Consider the following 21,271-nt stretch of genomic DNA (forward strand, 5'->3'; position numbering starts at 1 on the left):
AATACCCTTCCTTGAAATTGGTAAAGTTTGTTTTCCTTATCAGCATCATCTTTGCCTTTCTATGTCTATTTTGCTTTTTAGTGGGTATCTCACTTGTTGCATATCCTTTAGGCATTTCTTATGTTTGGATCTATTGATTTTTAACTATACTTTCCCCAGGCCATTTTCCCTGTTCAATGTTAATATTTTATACAGTAGCACTCCTGTTCTAACACCCTTGAGTACACCTTCAACCATCCCATTTCTACTGTTGGCAATGAAGATTCTTACAATAATGTGTATTGTTGAAACATATTCTCTTATTAATGGAGATCTTATAGCAGGGGTGGGCAAACTTTTTGACTCGAGGGCCACAATGGGTTCTTAAACTGGACCAGAGGGCCGGAACAAAAGCATGGATGGAGTGTTTGTGTGAACTAATATAAATTCAAAGTAAAGAAGAGGAGGGGAGAGCAAGAGAACCCTCCGCTCTTTCGGCTCCACGGGCCGGATAGAACAGCCGAACGGGCCGGATCCGGCCCGCGGGCCGTAGTTTGCCCACGGCTGTCTTATAGTGTATATTTATAGCAGTGAAAGGACACTGAGTGGGGCCTGAATGTGGAGAGGACTTGCAGATATTGTCTTAAATGATAAATGAGTGTTTTGTTTTATTTTAAAGATGCTAGGAGTGCTTGGAAGGAAACAATGATAATCATTTAAAATAGTCTATCAGAGTTAAAAATAATTAAAGCTGAAGTGAAAGTTAGAGGACCTCTTCTCTGTAAACCAAAGAGACTTGAGTATCCAAGGGAAAGGTTTGGGAACCAGTATTCCTGGTTTGCAGAATGAAAGGCCTGGGTGAGCTAGGGTGCACATGGGTGAGTGAGTGCAACTGCTATAGAAGCAAAAGACAGCGTCTTGAGCTGATCTGTGTGGAGCTATCTGGACTTTATCTCAGGCAGATCCAGGCCAGATGTGGATTAGTCTCTTGTGCTTCTCGGCACTTATTTTTCTGTAGTTCCCGCTGAAACCCTTTTGTTTGCTTCTAAACAAGGGATGAGGAAGTTCAGTGCACAGAAGTGGAATGGAAAGTGGAGCTGTGAAGCACCTGGTGTAGGTGGCTTTTACGTGAAACCTCAGTTTCACTGTTGACAGCGTAGAGCTGCTCCGGTCTCCTGGCATGCCCTCCTCCTGGACTGACCTGGAGAGGAGCAGCATGCATAATGCAGAGCGTCAGATCGAAAACATTATGAACCAACTCATTGATTTAATGTGCATACTTAAAGATGCCAATGGACAACATTCAAGTTAAAAGCATCCCTTATTCAGTCAACAATATTAATTAAGCCTGACTGTGTTTGAGTTACAGTGCTCACTCATGGAATGAGGTCTTCAACCCGTGTGATATTTTTTCCCCCTAGAAAAACAAAGTCTGCCTTTTTGGGTCTAACGTTATTTATTTTACTCATTTTAAATGAAAACCTATTTGGGACTATATTGCATATTTTCAAGATTTCTGAAGTAGATTATATGGAACATAATTAGATCCTATCTCAATGACTCACCACTCATCACTCACAGTAGTGCCGTCTGGCAAGTCTCCATGTGTTAGTACAACAGTTCTCTCCCATCTAATGAGCTACCTCTGACTACACAGCACATTTGCTGTGATCTAAAAAACCAGATAACACTGATTATCAAAGCTATCTAAAGAGTCAACACAACTTGAGCGACCGCCTGAGTGCCTCTCTTAGAAAGTAGAGTAGTTGTGTTTTAATGACCGAGCTTCACAGCTGCTCTTTCAGCTCCGGGGTCTCAGGATCAAGGTTCTCCAGGATCCTGGCGAGGCTGAGAAGTCTGACTTGGAACTGTGTGAAATATTTCTGTACTTAAAGTTTAACACCCATGCAGTATAATTTAAAACAAGTTATTAAACAAATTACATGTTATAATGTACATATTTTGCATTTTATGAGTGTGAAAGTTTGATACTGTATGTACTGTTTTACAATATATTTTATGTGGGCTAGCTTTCCTGCCCCAAGGGGATAAAACCACTGGCATCAGTTCTATTTCCAGAACTTTCTATTTCTTCTTCTTTTTCTTTTTTTCAATCCTCACTCCAGGATATTTTTCCATTGATTTTTAGAGAGAGTGGGAGAAGGAGAGACAGAAAGAAACATCGATGTGAGAGAGACACATTGATTGGTTGCCTCCTGCAGGTGCCCAGCACGTGCCCTTGACCAGAATCGAACCCGGGACCCTTCAGTCTGCAGGCCGTTGCTCTATCTGCCGAGCCAAACCGTGTAGGGCTCTATTTATTCTTTACTGTTACCACATTACCAGCCCCATATAATGTGCTTAAAAATTCAAATAACATATTCTGATTCCTAAATCATGATGGTTATGAAAAAGGTATAACTACATAATGACACTGTATCTAAAAGCTAAAGTCCATGTAGAAAACTTTTTTTTTGTAGTAAGCCTTGAAAATTGTTTTTTTAATGTCTGGATTTGGTGTTCAACCCAGTTTTTCTAGTCCTTTGGTCTTTGAAGTGTAAAGGAACCCTATCTTTTACAGGTTTCATTGTCACTATTCTGGTAGGCATTGTTTTGGAAGGGGACCTGCAGAGTTAAGGAGGTTGGTCTTGTCCCCTCATACATTGCTGTTTCTTTTAATGATGGAGCCTCAGAATGGCTGACACTGCTTCATAATGAGGGCCTCCAAAATAATCCAAATAATATCTACTGTGTTCGTAATTTTATCACCTTTTCAACTGCCTTATTTTTTCATGTACTAATTATTGCCAAGATGTACCTAGAGGCACCAAACTCTTTAGCTAGCACTGGCTTTAGGACTCAATATATATTGATGTATACTGATATGCCACATATTGATATTGCTATGCTGATATATTAGTATCCTAACTGAAAAGTTCGTTACAAGCCCCTAAAGGAAATGTTGATTAATCCTGAGATGATCTCCCCTTTTCTTCTAGATCAGTGGTCGGCAAACCGCGGCTCGCGAGCTACAGGCGGCTCTTTGGCCCCTTGAGTGTGGCTCTTACACAAAATACCACGTGTGGGCATGCACGTACAGTGCGATTGAAGGAGTACCCTAATTAAGTTAATAACAATGTACCTACCTATAGAGTTTAAGTTTAAAAAATTTGGCTCTCAAAGGAAATTTCCATCGTTGTACTGTTGATATTTGGCTCTGTCGACTAATGAGTTTGCCGACCACTGGTCTAGATGACAGCAATAGACATGCTGCAACCTCTTTACCTTCCCTCATGAACCTAGAATCTGAGTCTACCTACTGGCATGTGCCCCTACTCAAGTCCCTGGCCTGCCTTTCAAACCAGATTCCCTAATTAAACTCTATTATGTAGAAATTAGGGCGATGTCACTGAACAGTGATGGGAGATACCTCAGGAGAGGAAAGAAAACCAGTGCTTTAACAACCTACCTATCCTGCCGAAACTGGTTTGGCTCAGTAGATAGAGCGTCAGCCTGTGGACTGAAAGGTCCCAGGTTCGATTCTGGTCAAGGGCATGTACCTTGGTTGCGGGCACATCCCCAGTAGGGGGTGTGCAGGAGGCAGCTGATCGATGTTTCTCTATCATCGATGTTTCTAACTCTCTATCCCTCTCCCTTCCTCTCTGTAAAAAATCAATAAAATAAAAAATAAAATAAAAAATAACCTACCCATCCATACATGGAGGAGTGGGAATGTTTTGGTGACAGGTGGAAATATTTGAAGGGGTTACTTGTTTACCCAGAGAGTACTCGATTGTGTAGGCTCGAACCTTTACACAGCTCGTCACTAACCCCAACCTGCATGTGGCCCTTCCATCTGCACAATAGGGATTGTCACATGATTTGCCCCATCAGGCTGCTGTGAGATGATGTATGGAGGAACCTTGGCCAATGACTTGTTCCTACATATATGTGGATGCTGGATTAATTATTTATTTATGACCCCCGTTACCATGAAACATTTTGGGGGTAGTAACAGAACAGATGTATTTTTCATTCACTTGGTAAACACCAGCTTCTTCCCTCTTCCCCCAAATTCCAACTGAGTTGCTGTGAGGATTTCATGTCACAAGACTGATTAACTACCTCATCCAGGTGTGTGGGGGTGGGGACAGGGCCACCCGAGGTCCCAGGGCAGCCTGGTTTGGAAGGGGGATGAGCCCAGGTGGGCTGGGGAGTTGGTAGGAAGCAAGGATGTTCCCGCGGGTAAGTAACGGCTTACTGGCTGCGTCAGGACTGCCTATTGCCTCCGGACTCCTACCACGTGCCCACCTGAAGTCTGGTGCCAGACGGGGCCTTAGAGCATTTCCATGGCCAGGCAGTAGAAGGAGCACTGCACCAGGCATCACAGGACTGGTTTCTACCTCTGGTTCTGCTATGGCTCAGCCGAGGAGCCTCTGCCAGTTGCTTCTGCAGAGGTGGAGGGCTGACCTCTTCTATCTAACTCTGATTCCTCCCGAGTCCCCTTCATGATGCGAGAACTGGGGATCATGACACTTCCACACTCCCTCTCCCGCAGAGAGGTGCTGGAGCACTTACACATAAAGGCACCTGAGGCCCCCGCGGGTCTGTGCCTGTGCCTGTGCCTGTGCCTGTGCCTGTGTTTGTGGGTGGCTTTTATTACTCAATACCCTACTTGCTTGTTTTCCATCCTTCCCCCGCTTCCTCTCCTGGGCCTCCCAGTGGCCGTCAAGGATCCCTGCAGACATCACTTCCCCACGGTGATGGGGTCTTAGGGCTAAAGGGGTTCCAACCTTCGCGGTAAATAAAAGCTCTGTAGTGAAGGCGTTATAACTGACTACAGAATCTGTTCTCCAAGGTACAATTTACAAAGTTTCCGTAAGTCCGTCCTTGGAGGGGAGGGCAGCCCAGCGAGGGTTAAGGAAACGGGCTGGAGCGGGAAGGGAGGGAGCCTGGGGAACTCGGTCCTGAAAGAGGAAGGACCATATACTGGAATAGACACCCGGCCACCCTCTCCTGGGACGCTGGCCGCGCACCAGTGTCTTAGCCGCTTCCCTCAACTTTGCTGGATCTCAGTGACCAGTCACGTGCAAAGCCGCCCACCTGCAGGGGACCCGGTCTCCGCGCCCCGGTCAGAGGGCGGACAGACTCCGCCAGGGCGCCCCGCTCCGACCGGGCAGAGGGACGCACTGCAGAGGGGCGCTGGGGGAGCGGGTGGGCGCAGCCCAGCGCGGGCTCGCGGCCCCGGGGCCTCTACCGGCGCGAGCGCTGGGGCTCGGCCGCGGTTCAGCCCGCCCGCCGCCGCCGCTCCCCGCCCCCAGGGTCCCCGGAGGCTCCGCGGCTGCCGGAGCGGGAGGTGGAGCCGAGCCCGCGGCGGCCGCGCAGGAGGGAAAGTTCGGCGGCGCGGGAGCAGCGGGAGTCGGCGGGGCAGCCCGGGGGAGCCTCGGGGTGAGTGGGGTCCCCTCCCCGGCCGGCCGGGTGTGGCACGCGTGGGGGCGGCGGTGCGGCTTCCTGGCGCTCTCCAGCCCGCGACCTCGGGGAGGCTGTGCAGCCCGGAGGGTGGTGCGGCGCCCGGCCTCCCGCCGTCCTGCCCGCTGGGCTGCGGGCTTAGGCAAGCGGAGGGGACTCGGCGCCGTGGGGCTCGGGCGGCTCGCCTGGGAGGGCGCTACGCCTTCGGGGGTCGGGCGGGGATGCGCTGGGAGGCTCCCAGGGAGGGTCTGGGCTGTGACCCGCCGAGTGTCACCTGGCGTCACCAGCCTTTCTAGTGGCCTGTAGCTGCTTAATGACTTTCTCCTACACCCACTAAAAAGTAGCCTTGGCACGTGCCCGCGGGGCTACTTTGCGGGATTGGGGTGCTATTTCTGCTGCGATGGAGAGGGTGGAGGGGGCGTGCGAGGGTGGCGGGTGGGCAGCGTGCTCTCTTGCCTAGGACCCGGACCCCGGTCTCCGCGACCGAGGATGCCCTGAGGAAGTATTTTTGTCAGGTCAGCCGCTAGAAGCTATTTCAGGGCATGGTTTGGGGGTACCGGGGTTCGCAGGGCGGGAAGGAGGAGGGAAGCTGTACAAAGAGAAGGCAAAGTTGTTGTTTCGGCGACACTTCCTGCACCTGCACCACCGTCAGTGATTTCGAAGTTATCTTTTCATCGATGAGCAAAGAGTGATGGGAGAGAAGATTTTAACAGCACTGTGCATGCTGAAACAGTAAACACTATGAAGTCATAGAATGGTTATTTCGCAAACTCCACTTTTATTCTGATATCAAAGCCTCAGAGTATTTTTACGTAAATGTCATTAGATGGGTCTAAAAATAACTGTTCCTTCACACCTTTTTTTACTAGACACTTAAATGTAATTCTTCCAGATTTCTTGGATTTTGCTAACCGTGTTCATACAAGAAAGTCATAATTATCAATCCTGTTACTTGTAACAACGAACATTAATAAGTCCTGTGCAGTGTTGTCATGTTGCTAATTGGAAGGAGAAAAGTCTCTCAATTGGAATTAGAAGCATAAAGCAAAAATGAAAGCCTTAGTCACAACAAGGGACCTGAAAGCGTGTAAGTGCGGAATAGGAAATGGGATTGTGGGCTGTGTACCCACAGAATGGCAGTTCCTGGAAAGCAAGGGAAGGCCATCCATACCCATTGTAGGAACCCAGGATCTATTTCATACTTTCTCTGTATTGAACTACCATGCGATATGTGCTCTAAATTACACAGTATTGTTCATCGTTGTGTTCCAAATCTCATATGTCTGCTTGCAAACTGTATTGCTGGGGTTCAAAGCAAAGTGTCAAACATTTGGATGCACTGAAGCGAGCATTTGCTCTGCCATCCCAGATACCTGGGTTGCAAGTGGCCTCTGCCATTTATTAACTGTATGACCAAGGGCGAGTCACTTATCCTTCTCCAGCCTTGTTTTCCTACGTGGTAAAATGCCAGTACCATTCCTCCCCGTATGGAGATGCCGTGCAAAATGAAATAACATTTAGAAACTTAGTCCAGTGGCTGGAGCACAGTAAGAGCTTCGTCAATGCTGCCTCTGGTCTTTTGTCTTCCTTTACTTTTAGGAATCCCCAATTCTGGCCTATTTCAACATTTTTTTTTTTTAATTTAAAATTCCTTTTTCTTTGCAATCTTACTTTTCATTCATCCATTCAATTTCCATTTGTTGAAAAACCTCAGATGCTGCCCTCTATAGGTGTTTGAAAGTGAGGAGCTGATACTTTGAGGTTGGTGTGGGGGATCCTTCAGGTTTTTCCTGTTGGTGAGAATCGGTCATAGGGTCCTATGATGATGAATCGTACTTCCTAATCTTCATATTGTCCTTGCTCTGTCCTTAATGTGATGTTATTACACTGGAAAAGAAGTAACAGGACACCCTGTGAGGGTGCTCATCTCTCCTATTTACCCCATCTCCTTGCCCAGCTCAGTGCCTGGCAGGGCGTCAGGGCTTAATAAATATTTGTTGATTTGAAATATAGAACATAATGGAGTTATTCTGCAGGTCACAGCTTTTTTATTTTTTTATTTTTATTCCAGATGAAAGGACCTTGGGATTCTAAATGATAGCCATACTATATTTTAGGGCTAATAGAGGTTATTAGAGAAGCAAAGCTCAGATAGACTTTATTACCTATTGATTTTGCCCTGTGATGAAGCAGTCTTATAAAACGGTTAAGGCCAGGTTGGAGCCGTGGCTTCACCACTAGGGGCCTCCTCTGCCTCGTGTATCACCCCAGGCTGGCAGTTATGGCTATTATTCTGTTCTGTAAGGTAGCAAAGGACTTTAACTTCCTGGCTTCTTGACACGGAATACTTTATTAGAAAAGAGCAACCTTGTGTGAAAAGCATTACCAAAGGCCTAACACTAAATGAAAGCAGTCTTAAATGACAGATTCGGTACCCTTTGGAATAACTTTAGATGTAAAGGCTTAAAGGAGATTGGAGAATTGGGCTTTTTACTTTGCACACCCTTCTGTTCAAATATATGATTTTTTAAAACTTTCTAAAAATCAAATATAGGATTTTGATCTAGTATTTTCAAGGTGTGTTTTTTTTTGGGGGGGATGTCTTTGGTGGAGTTTATTTTTATCTTTTAAAATGGCTTTATTTCCTAGCAACAACAACAATAGAGCTTCATTGTAGGTAAAAAGGAATCTTATCTGGTCAATGGAAGTTCCTGGAACATTTTATTTTTTATGAGGGGACCACATTAAACTCTACCTTTAAAAAGTATGTTATATTATATTCCAAGATGCATCATTGAGAGGCATGTTTCTTCTGTGAGTTTTCGAAAAAACCTCTTATTTCTAAAGTCTGAGTTGAATGAAGTTAGTCTTGAGACCATGGAACAACTTTACGGTGTGTTGGTGCTTTTATTTATCAGCTACAACTGGCTATTCGGTAGGAAAAGTACTAACAATGTATGCAAGCAAACATTACTACTGAAAATACTGCCATATCATTTGCAAATGAGTAAGGGAATACTCTATTTTCAGTGAAATTTAATTACAGCGACAAACTGAACACCATTCATCTCTAAAGTAAAATGAACAGTTAGAGAAGAGTTCAGTGCGCTGCAGGCCCATACTCTTATCATGGGGTTTCTTCTCTTAGCAGAACGCCTCTGAGTTCAGAGCGTTATCAGGCCTCCAATTCTGATTTTCACATGATAGGGTCTTGTAAAACAAGGCGATCTGATTTTTGCTGTTTTTCTATCCCGGTCTAGATCAGTATGCTTTAGGGAACCGGGTAAGAGAAATATCTTGTGTGTGAAGGTTGCAGATCATTTTTATTACCACTTCCCTCTGATTAAGCTAACGTTTTTGGATTATTTTCAGGATTCTGAGCATATTAAAAATGACACAGATCTCGTTTGCACAAAGTAATGCTTCTGTATAACAGGAAGAATATTGCTTTTGCCCTCAAACCTCTGGCTAGTGAAGGCTGTGGCGCCTCCCTGCTTCTCTTCTTCCCAGAATGAAGCTGAGTCTAAGCCAAAATGTATAAAGCTGTATGCAGAACAAGGCGTTTCAGTTTGGACAAGAGCCCTTGAGCTGACCAAGATTATGGATGTGCTAGGTGGTTGGAAATGAACGAGTCTTTATACACGGGAGTCATTTTTAGGAACCTGCACTTGGGAGGTGCCTCCTGGATGGACTGTTCTCTAGAATTTGCAATGAAACGTTGAACCTCTCACTTAGTGAACTATGACGTTGCCTCACAGGTAATGTTTGTTGTTGTTTTCAGACAATGCGAAACATACATCTGGTTATCCCGGGGTCATGTCTGGTGCTTTGTTTTATTTTCGCACACAGGGACATTTGAGTTGATGGCGGAAAAGGAAAGCAGGAAGCAGGGTAGACGGGAGTTGTCTATTTATACTGAACACTGGGTTCCCTGCCTATTTTTGGGGTCCCAAGGCACCTAGGTATACACTGTTGCAGCTTAGTAATAGGTGTTGTTCACTGGTGATTTTGGGGTATACTCATCTACTCTGTTAATGAAATTACAGTCATGTGACACATAACAATGTTTTGGTCAACAACAGACTGAATATATGACAGTGGTCTCATCCTATCTAATAAAGAGGGAATATGCTAATTGACTGTCACACCCTCACAAAGATGGTGGCTCCCACAGACAATAAGGAGGGAATATGCTAATTGACTGCCATGCCCTCAAAGATGGCGGCATCCACAGCCACAATATGGTGGCGCCAAGTCCTCTCAGCCCCGCTGGAGTGGCAGGCGTGCGGCACGGCCGGGCCCGCCCTCCAGCCGCTCCGTGCGCCTGCCTCCGGTGTCCCCAAGTCCCCTCAGCCCCCAGCCGCCCAAGGCCGGCCCGAGGCGCAGGCAAGCCTCGGATGGTGGCTGCCCAGCCTCCCAGGGCCGGCTCGAGATGCAGGCAAGCCTCGGATGGCAGCTGCCCAGCTGCCCAGGGCCGACCCGAGGCTCAGGTAACCAGGGCCGGCAGAGGCTTGCACTGCCGGCAGTGGCAGCAGCAGAGGTATGATGGGGGCATTGCCTTCCCCTGATTGCCAGGTCAACTCCCGCCCCTGAGGGCTCCCAGACTGTGAGAGCGGGCAGGCTGGGCTGAGGGACTCCCACTCCACTGCATGAATTTTCATGCACCGGGCCTCTAGTAAGATTATAATGGAGCTGAAAAATTTCTGTCACCTCGTGATATCTAGCTGTAGTAACATCCTAGTTACTCACGTGTTTGTGGTGATGCTCATGTAAATGGAACTACTGGCCTGCCAGTCGTATAAAAGTATAGCACATACAGTGACAGTAGTAGGCTATCCATCTAGGTTTGTGTGATGTTTGTAGGACAAAGATCTCCTAATGCAAACTTCTCAGACCGTCTCCCCATTGTTAAGGGGTGCGTGACTGTACTAAAACGGTGTTCTTCCACTTAGGTCCTGGGTTCTCTCAAAAGTGACTTTCTACTTCTGTCTCCCATTTGTTAGAAACTTGCTAACGTTAATGCAGCAGTTAACATATGTAGACAGGGCTGCTGCTAGCCCACACAGTGCCCCTGGTGGTAGACTGTCCTGGTTCAGGGCACATGGTGTGGTGAGCAGAGAGTGGCCTGGACTTCAGCCCCACTACCCTCCCGCTGGGCACTCTTGTGTGGCACCAGACATCTGCACAACTTGCCTGTGAAAGTGGTTAGGAAAGTGCTTGGCACATAGTAAATGAGAAATATGTTACTGCTGGTTATTGTCATTGTTATTGGAGGCATTGCTTTCAGGGTAGATCTTTCTAGTAACCACAGTAATCTAGAACAGAGGATTGAGGTGAACTCAGTGCTTATAATAACGTTTGCAAAAGCAAGCGATTCATTTCGGGTTTCTCCTTGCACTTGCATTCCAGTTCTCCTCTTCACGTGATAAAAATGGCTAACACCTATGGAGCACTTAACCACCTGTCAGCGGCTCTGCTGAGTGTGGGCCGTGAGCTATTCATTTAATCTGCAGTCAGTTTAAGAAGCGGCACTGCTATTATCTGCACGTTACAGATGAAAAAACAAGGTTTAGCGAGGTGAGTTACTTGCCCAAGGTCAGTTCATACGTGGTGGACCTGGGCTTTGAGTCAGCTCAGAACCTCTGTGCTGTTTTTCAGCGTAAATACTCATTGAATTGGCAGCCTAGAGTTGTTGTAGAGTTGAAGGTTAACAAAAACGTGAAAACATCGATTTTCCTTAGAATATTATATTTGTATCCATTTCTGGACATGATGGTGCAAGATGACAAATGAATTTTTATCAGTGGGTCTGCTTCAGCACTTTTTATTTATAGATTTTTATATGTAGCTTTTTCTAGTAGCTCAAAATACAATACAACGCAGTACAACTTATTTCCCTACAACATTTAACTTCTTATCAAGGCACGTTGCAGTCATGTTATAAGTAGAATATATGAATAAAATCAGGTGTGTGGGTTTCAGAATATTAAGGTATGAAGGCTGGAATCAACCATTCATGCATTCATTAACAAATACAGAATGGGGCAAAAGTAGGTTTACAGTTGTTTTTATGGAAAATAATTCTATGTAATAAAAGCATAGTATGCAAATTATCCCCTCAACCGGGAGTTCTTCCGGGAGTTGGACCAGGGGGCAGGGCCAGCAGGGGAAGGGAGGGAGGCCCTGGTCAGCAGCCAGCAGCCGCTAGGGACCCTACCAGTGCCTGAATTTCGTACACTGGGCCTCTAGTACAATAATAATAATATAAGAACATACTCTGTATTTGGAGTACTCACAACTGGAAACCTACTTTTGCCCCACCCTGTATTTATTTTTCACTCCATATTTTAGGGCACTCTGCTAGACTCTCCAGAGATTGCAGACATGGGTAAGACTGCAGTAGATGGGACAGCATTTGAGCCTTTGGAGCTGGGCAATCCTGTGGTTGAATCCCAACTCTACCACTTACTGACTGGGAGTCCTGGCCCCATCATTGAACATCTTGAGGCTTAGTTTCCTTGTGCACATAGGGGGACAGTAATACCTTAAGGCTGTTGTAAGAACAGAATGAGGTGTATAGGGAACTCAGCTTAATCCCTACCCACTCATTCCTCTGAGGTCACCTCCTCCTCCAGCAAGCATGCTCATGGATGAGGGGTGGGGGAACCAGGAAAAGGAGAGTACTACCCACCTGAAATCTTTCCCTGGCTCTGGTTCACCCCATGCTCTTTGGAGGGCCTCTCGCTGCACTTCACCAAGAATCTGCCACTTGTCCCCATTCAGGGGGAGTCATACACATGACTGTCCTATTCTGAGCAGCCCCAGGTGCAAGGCATGAACTACAAGACAGTTCTTAGTGGCCACAACTGAGAAAAGTTACTTTGTTTCCTTTTCTGATATGCAAAGAAGTTCTTGGCTGGAGGGGGAGAGAATGAGTGCAGAGGTGGGGCAGAGGTGGAGGTGGAGGGATCTTTGGAGGGGACTGAGGCCTGAGGGAGATAGTGAGGCGGGCAGCAAATGCAAGGCCAGAAGCTGGATTGGAGAGGCAGGTTCTTCCACACTTGCAACCAAGGTCTCTGCCCCATCCCCCTCCACTTTCTGCGTGTGGAAATAAAATATCAGTGATGTAAAGCAACTTGCCTAGGGACCCCACAACCCAGAAAACCAGGACTTTCTCAACCTCCCCACGATCTGCTTCAGGGAGAGGCTTTTTGTCCAAAGGTGAAGCTACTTGCTGATGACACGGGCTGGCCAGCGGCTCTGGAACCCCCTTCCCTCCAACTGGCAACAGCTGGACCCTGAGTGTCAGGTGAGCCTCAGGTGTGCGAAGAAGACTGGGATTGCCCTCCATTCACAGCTGACGCAGGCTTCATGCCCCTGCAAGCCAGAGAGCTGCTGATTGGGGTCACTTTAGGTTCCAGCTGCCAAGAGGGGGCCCAGCACCTTCCTCTGTTGCCCTCTTCTGGGCTCCCTGACCCCTACACCACACCCAATGGCAGACCTTTTTTCCCTCCTCAAACTTTTAAAATTTATTGAGACTTGTTTTGTGTCCTAATATGTGGTTTATCCTAGAAAATGTTCCATGTGCACTTGAAAAGAATGTATATTCTGCTTTGGGGTGGAATACTCTGTAGATATCAATTAAGTCCATCTGATCTAGTGCGTTATTTTAAGGCCGCTGATTCCTTGTTGAGTTTATGTCTGGAAGATCTATCCACTGGTGCCAATGGGGTGTTAAAATCTCCTGCTATGATTCCAAACCGCAGACTTTGCCCGGCTGCCCTCCACGTCTCCCAGCCTCCATAATGGCCTCTGGGCACGTCTGGGCCCCACACACCGCATCTTGACCGGCATGACCTTTGAGCTGGGACAGGACCCTAGACTACAGGTACTGGAGGCGGCCTCTGAGGCCTGAGGTGGTGTCTGGGCCTTTTCTGCAACACCCCGTTGTGCGCTTCAGCAGATCAGGACACCCCTGGAGTGCTGGCATATGCACGGGTCAGAGCTGGGCCAGAAGAGGGGACGCCAGAGGGGGCTGGGGTCACATGTGTAGCAAACGCAGGAGAAGCAGGGGGCCAGACTGAGCGGGCAGCGTACAGTGACGTATTGAGAGGTGAGCGGTAAGGTTCCGGCCCTGTTCTTCCTTATCTGTCTCTTCTCACCTGTTCCCCTCCCTCCCCTTACTCCATCCCAATCTTATGGGGGGTGATAGAGATAAAGGTATATAAGATCCAAGGTAGACTGTGATGAATTCATTTAAAATATTACTTTCTAATTCTCCCTCTTGGGGCTGAGACAGATCTGGCAGTGGTGTTGGGTGACATGTGAGCTTGTGCCAGTGTGTAAGGTCCCCATCACACTGGCCTGGCACCCAGGCTGGCCAGAAGCAGGAATTCCAGGAGGCAATGGCATCTGGGAGCCCAGGACAGGTGCCTGTGGTGAAGAATAAGGTTTGGGTCTAAAGGGTGAAGGTGAGGCTATTTGGGGGAGTAGCCAAGAACTCAGGTCTCATGGAAATTGGAACAAGCCAGGAACCAAGGTTGAGGTGAGTCAAATGGAAAGAGTTTGCGATCTAGGTGGAGAGCAAGGTGAGAATATCAACAGCTTGTTCTTGAGGGGCACGGGTGGCGTCAGGTGGCTCAGATGTGCAGCCTGAGGCAGAGTGGGCTTTGCTGAAAGTTAGGAAGAGGTCTGCATCCCCCTTACCTCCCGCATCCTCCTTTGGTGCCGCTGTGTGCTTCTAGCTCCTGGTCTCCTGTGGTGGGGTGTTCCCCAAAGCAACGCATCCTCTCTCAGCAAGGAGCCAAGTCACAATTATTATTGGTTGTTGCCAGTGCCCACTCTAGGTCTTCAAGGGGTAGCTGGTATCAGGAAAATAAGCCTTTTTAACTTTTTTTCAGCTGGAGATTTGGTTAAATACACCCAGATCTGTTTCACAGTGAGGCAGAGGGCCAGGTTCAAGGGGCCCCCTGCATGGAGTCCTGCTGGCATTTCTGTAGAGTGGGCTGGGCTGTGAGATCAGAGAATGTTTTTAGAGAGATGTTCCTAGTGGTTTTATGATAATGAGCCACCTTGTTTGGTGTCCAGGGTAGATGCTGTGGGTGGTAGGGCGGGAATGCGGGTTTTACAAAACCATTACAGTTCAGGGCTGTCTCCCTCAGCCAGGGAGCAGGAGACCTTGACTCATTGTTTATTATGCGTTGGCACATAGGCATAAACCAGCCCTTCTGTGAATAAGCAAACAGAACCTGCCCAGGTGCAAGAGAAGCTTGATTCAGGGTTTAAAAAAAAGTGTAAAAAATTTAAAATCAGTCTTGAATCAGGAACAGTTTAAAGCAAGTTACTGTAATTTTCAACAGCTCATTTTATAGACTTAGTAGAGTGTATTAAAATGAAATGAGCAAGCAAACGTTAAGAAAACAACACAAGGATAGCTTTGTAGGAAAAGGAATAGCCCTTGAAATGAAATCCAAGTTAGTTCATACGGTTTTGGGGAGATGAGCAGAATGAATGTGTGCCGAGCACTCTGAGGGAGAAAATAGGGGAAACAAGGAATCGGATGAGGAAGCAGCACCTCGTGAGTGGGCTTGGGAGTTCGAGTCAGTTCACCCAGCTTCACAACTTCACTTTTTAACTGTGATCTCGGGCAAGTTACCTAACTGTTGAGATCCCAGTTTTCTCATCTGTAAAATGAGGGTAATAGTATGTATCTTATTGGGTGGTTTGCAGATGGGTTTAGGTAACATACACAAACTGCTTAGCATGTGGTCAATACTTGATACATGCCAGTTGGTATTGTGACGGAGGCGCACAGGAAGGAAGCATGGAAGAGGACCCAGTGAGTTGGGAACACTAGGAGGAGCAGTCTGTGTTTGCTCTGGACCTTAAATCTTCTCATTCTACTCTTGGGTAGTTTTTTAATGTCTTAAATTCCAGTTGATTATAATCAAATGTGTCTTAACACCCACTGTGTACATGCCCCTATGATAAGGTCCTTCAGTATAGAAACCAATCCTAGAAAACCAACCTGGCTACCCTTAGTAGCTGACAGCCTTGGACTGAGGGGAGTGAGATCGTGAGTGGGACTTAATGTTAAAGAATGAATTCCTGATGTCCCTGGGCTACTTTAATTAGCCGTCCCAAGGATAGTAACTGTTCTTTTTTTTTAATTTCTCATCCACTCTGTATACAGATGGAGAGGAAATAAGTACTTCTTCTTGGGCTTCCATAGATGTAAGTAACTCAAAATACCCAAGATTCTCTTGGATATCTTATTTGTATAGAAGTAAGATTTATTGAAGTACATTTGTGGCTACATAATGGGGACCAAGGGAGGAGACTTGTGTTTTGGGCGGATATTGCTTTGGATGTACCTATGACTTGCAAGCTCTGGCTGCTATCGAAATGATATTCTCTAAACTCATGGCCCTGAGATTTCTGGGTCCCATAGATTTCTGGGCCTGAATAAGAGGGGAGAGCTGAGTGTGAGGATTTTTAAATTTTAATCTTTCCTCCAGATGGAGGTATAGACAAATTGCTACAGAACGAGATTAGGTGGGTAGAGAGGGGATTCCAAAGCTGACTCCCTCTGTGCCATAAGTAAGTTCTTAATCCTTAAAGTAGGAATTTAATCATTTAGACTCAAGGGCCATTCGCATGCAAAGAAATGAAATTTATGGACTGCTAATAGATTCATCAATCCAAATGGTGGCTGAAGCCAAAATCTGAGCATAAAACTCGTTACTTCGTTGGATCTGACTCAACATCTTGGGTTGTCTCAAAAATGGTTTTTCTGTATAGAGAGTGTTTTATTCACTGGAGTAATTAAAAATCCTGAGGACTTTTTTCCAGGAATATTCTTGCATACTCAGGAGAATCTATCCAGTTTTACTGGAATTACCTTTTTGTCTTCCTCGGAGAATGAGTCTGGACCAGAATGCATTGGGACTGTTATTAATGTGGATAACAGAGGCCATGAGAACACCTCCTTAGACCCTTTATGCAGAGAGGGTGACTTCATGTTCATGTTCTGATGGAAATGAGGTAGGAGGAGATGCAGGAACTATAGCCTTTTTGGTTTTGCTCCAATTCAAGACAGTGGCTTCAGAAACCAACTGTAGAAATATCTGCTCAATGATGACCAGACTGCAATTTCTTTCCCGTCCTCACAAAATGGTGAGTTTTTTTTTTTTTTTTTTTAAATATATTTTATTGATTTTTTACAGAGAGGAAGGGAGAGGGATAGAGAGTTAGAAACATCGATGAGAGAGAAACATCGATCAGCTGCCTCCTGCACACCCTCTACTGGGGATGTGCCCGCAACCAAGGTACATGCCCTTGACCGGAATCGAACCCGGGACTCTTCAGTCCGCAGGCCGACGCTCTATCCACTGAGCCAAACCGGTTTCGGCAAAATGGTGAGTTTTATTGATGACCAATGGGAGACCAGAAGGTGTTTGAACTTTTCACCAGGGAGAGGCAGGTGGGAGGTGGGTGTTGGTCCTTTGTCTGAGAGCCTGGGGAGGTGCTTATTCTGCTTGTGATGGTCCAGCCTGAGGTGAAGGCACAAGGGAGGTACCAGCTCCTTTAACCCCTTTTCCAGGTGTCCACAGGTGACTGATGATTTGGGGGGAAAGGGCAGATGTCATGCAGGTGTGAAATAGACAAGTATTATTGCTGCTGTTAATCACTTAGGAATGAGGGTCAGAGAATGAACGGAGAAGCTTTAAATAAAGCTGGCCAGGTTCACTTATTTTATCTATATAAATTAGAAATCTTTGAAATAGCAAAATTGTGCATTTGAAAGGGACACTTAGGTTCTGTAGGATTTGTAGGCCTCATTCAATAGTCTTGATAGTGACTTGTTGAAGTAATGGGAGGACCATTGGTCAGCAAGATTACATCAACAAAAATAATATCTTTGAGATCATTTGGTCTAGCATTAGTCTTTTGCAGAAATAATAGCATGTTTGAGATCACTTCAATTATCTTCATATTTTGCAAATGAACAGAAAGAAGCCCAGAGAAGTGAAGTGGCTTAAGTAAGATGACCCAGCTACTTAGTGCATTGACATTGTTAGGAATGGAACCCCAGTCCCTTGTGTTCCATGCTGCTCTTGATGGGCCATGCAACAGCCTTAGGTACCATAGCCCCTGGAAGGCTATTTCAGGTCCCCCTACAATGATGGCACCTCTGCAACTGTCTGCTCTCAGAATCCGTTGAGAATGTGCTTACGAAGCTCCTACCATGTGCCTAGCATTTTGCTCAGTGCTAGTGGTATATAGATGGAAAGATGGAGTTTCTGACCTCAAGGAGCTCACAGTAGAATGAAATACAAAGTAGGGAATTTATTATCAAGTTATGTCTTAATGACATGTGGAACATCTTCCCTGGGGATGGCAAGCTTTTGGTACCTACTTCAAAGCCAAGGGGATTGGTTTTTATTTCTTGTTGATTTTATAACATCAGAGTGGAAATGATGGCAATAAGCTTCATGAATCAAGTCGATCCTGAACGATCTCAGCTTCATCTGTAAACATTTAGCTAGTCAATTAAAACTTGAAATCCTTTGTTCTCTGCATTTCAAATCCATGATCTTTCTGGGAACACTTGGTAAGAATAGTTCTGGAGGAGTTTGGTTAGGGACACAAGTCACAAATGGGATTGTTTGTGCCCAAGGAGAGATAAGATCCACATCTTATCTGGGTATCACTGGATATGGTTATCCTTGCAGCTATGTCAGGGGTTGAATACAGAGTTTTTCAATGAAAGTGAGGCCCAATTTTCTCCAGGGAATACAGAAACGGCAGAAAGTTAGGAAGCAATCTGCTATGTGCTAAGCACTAATTGAAGCACTTTACTTGTGGAATATTTTTTAAAAACCCATACAAAAATACCTGAAGAAGTGACATTCAGATAGCTGAAGTACCTTGACTATGGCAGGCAGAGCCAGCATTTCAAAATAGGTCTGTTTGCCATTAAAGCTTCTACTCCCAGGACTGCCTGGTACCTCCATAGGTACCAGATATAACTAAGCCTTACATGGCGATGGACATTGTAGTTGCTTTTATGTCATACTTGGACAAGACCGTGGACTCCTGGAGCATAGGGACCTTAGTTTACAAAATTTTTTTGGATGCATTCCACGGAGTAGAGCACAGTGCGTAGGCGTAGTAGATTCTCGAAAGATAGGTGTGGAGTGAATGAGTGCAGCAACTTAATAATCAACAGGGTCAGTAAGAAGCTGTTCACAAATATGCAGATTGCCTTCTAGGACCCTTGCATTTGAGTGTCATTCTGACTTTGGAGAACTGAAGAGATAACCCACCCTTAGAAATCTCTTTTGCTATAAATTTTAGGTCATAAGCATGCCTGTTTTAAACTATCTTCATGAATATTGTCTTCTTACCTTGTGTTTTCTTAAAAGCTACCTGTAAACAAATTATGTATTCATAATCTGTGGAAGGCCGTTGGATTTAATAGACTCAGGAAGGCTTCCAACACATTAAGTGTTCTTGAAGGGTAATAAAAAGGAGGACTAATTATCTAACTGAAATGATTATAAGAGATGTTGGACATCTTGACTCCCTGGGATTTTGACAGCAGTAAAAGTGGTTAGGAAAAGATAGCTTTGAGAAACAGCAAAGTTGATCTATAGAAACCCCGTTATTTTGTTAAATCTATGGTGCGGATGTATCTATAGCCTGCTGAGTGGGAGGACGGGACTAAATCATGCATGGTGTGTCTGGGTTGGAGTGGCAATTTGAAAGTACGTGGCTGGTGTTCACAGTTGGAGCCTGTGAGATTTTACATTTAATGACTATACCTTTCCCATAGCCATCTGTCTCTCTCTTTAATAAGCAATATTCCTTATCAGGCCTGATTTGTGTACATTTATTACACCATTATACTTATTAAATATTAAAGCGTTTCTCCCCCTTGTGTGAAGTCTAATTAGGCAAAGTGTGCCATGCAAGCCTGGCATGATCATTCAGAGTAATAGCCTGGTCATTACCTATGACATACCTCAGCCTTCTGGATCATTTGTCTTTCCTCCCCCCCATAAGGGTCCAGTGTACCAAATACAGTACATGAAAGTTTGATGAAGGGTTCAGCACTATTGGGCTATTAAGAAGGGTCATGTCTCAAAGATTATGAAACCTTTTAAAAATGTGTAAAAATTTGTTATTTATAGTTTGCATTTTTTCATGAAACACGTTTCTGACTAGATATAGCTGATAAAGTTAATTTTACTAAATTAAAGAATCTTAAAATGGCTTTAAAGGGTAAAACTGCAAGTTGCAATGATGCTTGAAAGGAGAGCAAACCAGTCAGTAAGTAGTGGCATTTTATACCTGCTCCTGGTAAAAAGAATGATTTTAGATATCAAACCTCTATCACCTAAAAGTCCATGTGGTGGTTCATTCTCACCTTTTCCCACTTCTTCAGTGCAGCCTAATTAAAAAATATATTTGCATCAATGACTTAACAGCATAATTTTGTTTGCACAGGGCCAAAAAATGAGATCATGAATCACTCTAGTATCTTCGATAAGTTATCATCATTGTGAGACAACCACTGTAATGAATGTTGTCCTTTTTTTGGAGTGTTCACAGTACTTTCTCATTTATTATTTACATTTCTAAAAAAATCTGTAGTCTGCCATGAGCATACACAGACCCACAGGCATGCGCTTGCTCACGTATTGATGGGCATGAGTCAGATTAAGAATAGGCCCAGTTTATTGCTTATTATTCTCAGGGAGAAAAGCTTTTAAGTCATAAGTTTCATGTAACATGATTATCAGGCCAATAGGATTTCTCCTCTCGGTGGTCCCAGCAGCTCACATTGGGGTTTTTGAAAGAGCCTTTGTCCCTTCACAACTGCAAATAGCAACAGCATTGCTTTCCATGTGTGCACTGCAGACAGCAGTGTATCTCCTTGGAGTGAGCATTTATTCTGAGTTGTTTTTGAATATGGTCAAATCAAAATGAGGTTTGGCTTTGAATTAAAACATAGATATAAAAATCAAAGAATGGAAGAGAACTTATAGACTATCCTGTCTAATTTTTCTGCTCCTCAAGTGGGAAAGCTGAAGCTCAGAGAGCCCAGTGGCTCAGCCAGATCCACACGGGTGTTAGCAGGTTTTCTTCAGGATGGTGGGCCCTTCGTAGAGGGTGATGTTTCAATCAGTTCCCATTTCCTGGCCCTTCACAGGTGGAATGGCATTTAGCTGAAGACAGAGTGGATGTAATCTGAATCTATCTGGGTTACAGAAGAATTTATGTTTTACTAGTATATATGCTAATTGGCCTATTGCTAGAAAATGAGAACTCAGAGTCAGGGGCCTATCTTTGAGAATCTCTGAGTTTGGGCAGGATAGCAGACCTCTGTCCTGGGATTATTCAAGATAAGGTTGATTGTCACTGGGCCAGAGCAGGGCTCAGCTGGGGAGAGTCTGGTCTCTGTTTTGAAGGCCCGGAGTCTGGCCTGCAATGGCCACCATCAGGCCTTGAATAAGCCGTTGAATCGCCATGCCCTAAGGTCAAGGAGGACCCAAAGGGCACAGGTGCTAATTTACCTTGACAAATAACTGTCATGGTGATTAATAACAGGCATGGTGGTTAAGCACATGGGGTCTGTAGCTTCACATATTTGGGTTAGACTAACTTTCATGTACTCGCTATGGAATTTAGTCAAGTTAATACTCTGAATAAAATGGGGATAATAGCAAACATTTATCTTGTACTCACCATGTGACAGCTGCTGCCTCAGTGCTTTAGGAATAGTAACTCATTTAATCTTCACCACAACCCTGTGCGG

At 45.3% G+C, this 21,271-nt stretch overlaps 1 protein-coding gene across 3 annotated transcripts in view; it reads left to right on the forward strand.

The window, feature by feature from the left end:
• Window positions 1–4,718: 4,718 nt before the first annotated feature.
• The window catches only part of CSGALNACT1 (chondroitin sulfate N-acetylgalactosaminyltransferase 1), a 316,104-nt gene continuing 299,551 nt past the window's right edge, over window positions 4,719–21,271 (forward strand). Inside the window, exon 1 of one of the 3 annotated variants that reach the window (XM_080660425.1) lies at window positions 4,719–4,837. The gene's annotated coding sequence lies outside the window, so the exon portion shown is untranslated. Of the gene's footprint in view, window positions 4,838–5,289; window positions 5,428–21,271 lie in introns of those variants that run through there. The other 2 variants (XM_080660423.1, XM_080660427.1) reach the window with 2 other exon arrangements.

Source organism: Plecotus auritus, assembly GCF_963455305.1.
Source record: "Plecotus auritus genome assembly, chromosome: 3".
NCBI lineage: Eukaryota > Metazoa > Chordata > Mammalia > Chiroptera > Vespertilionidae > Plecotus > Plecotus auritus.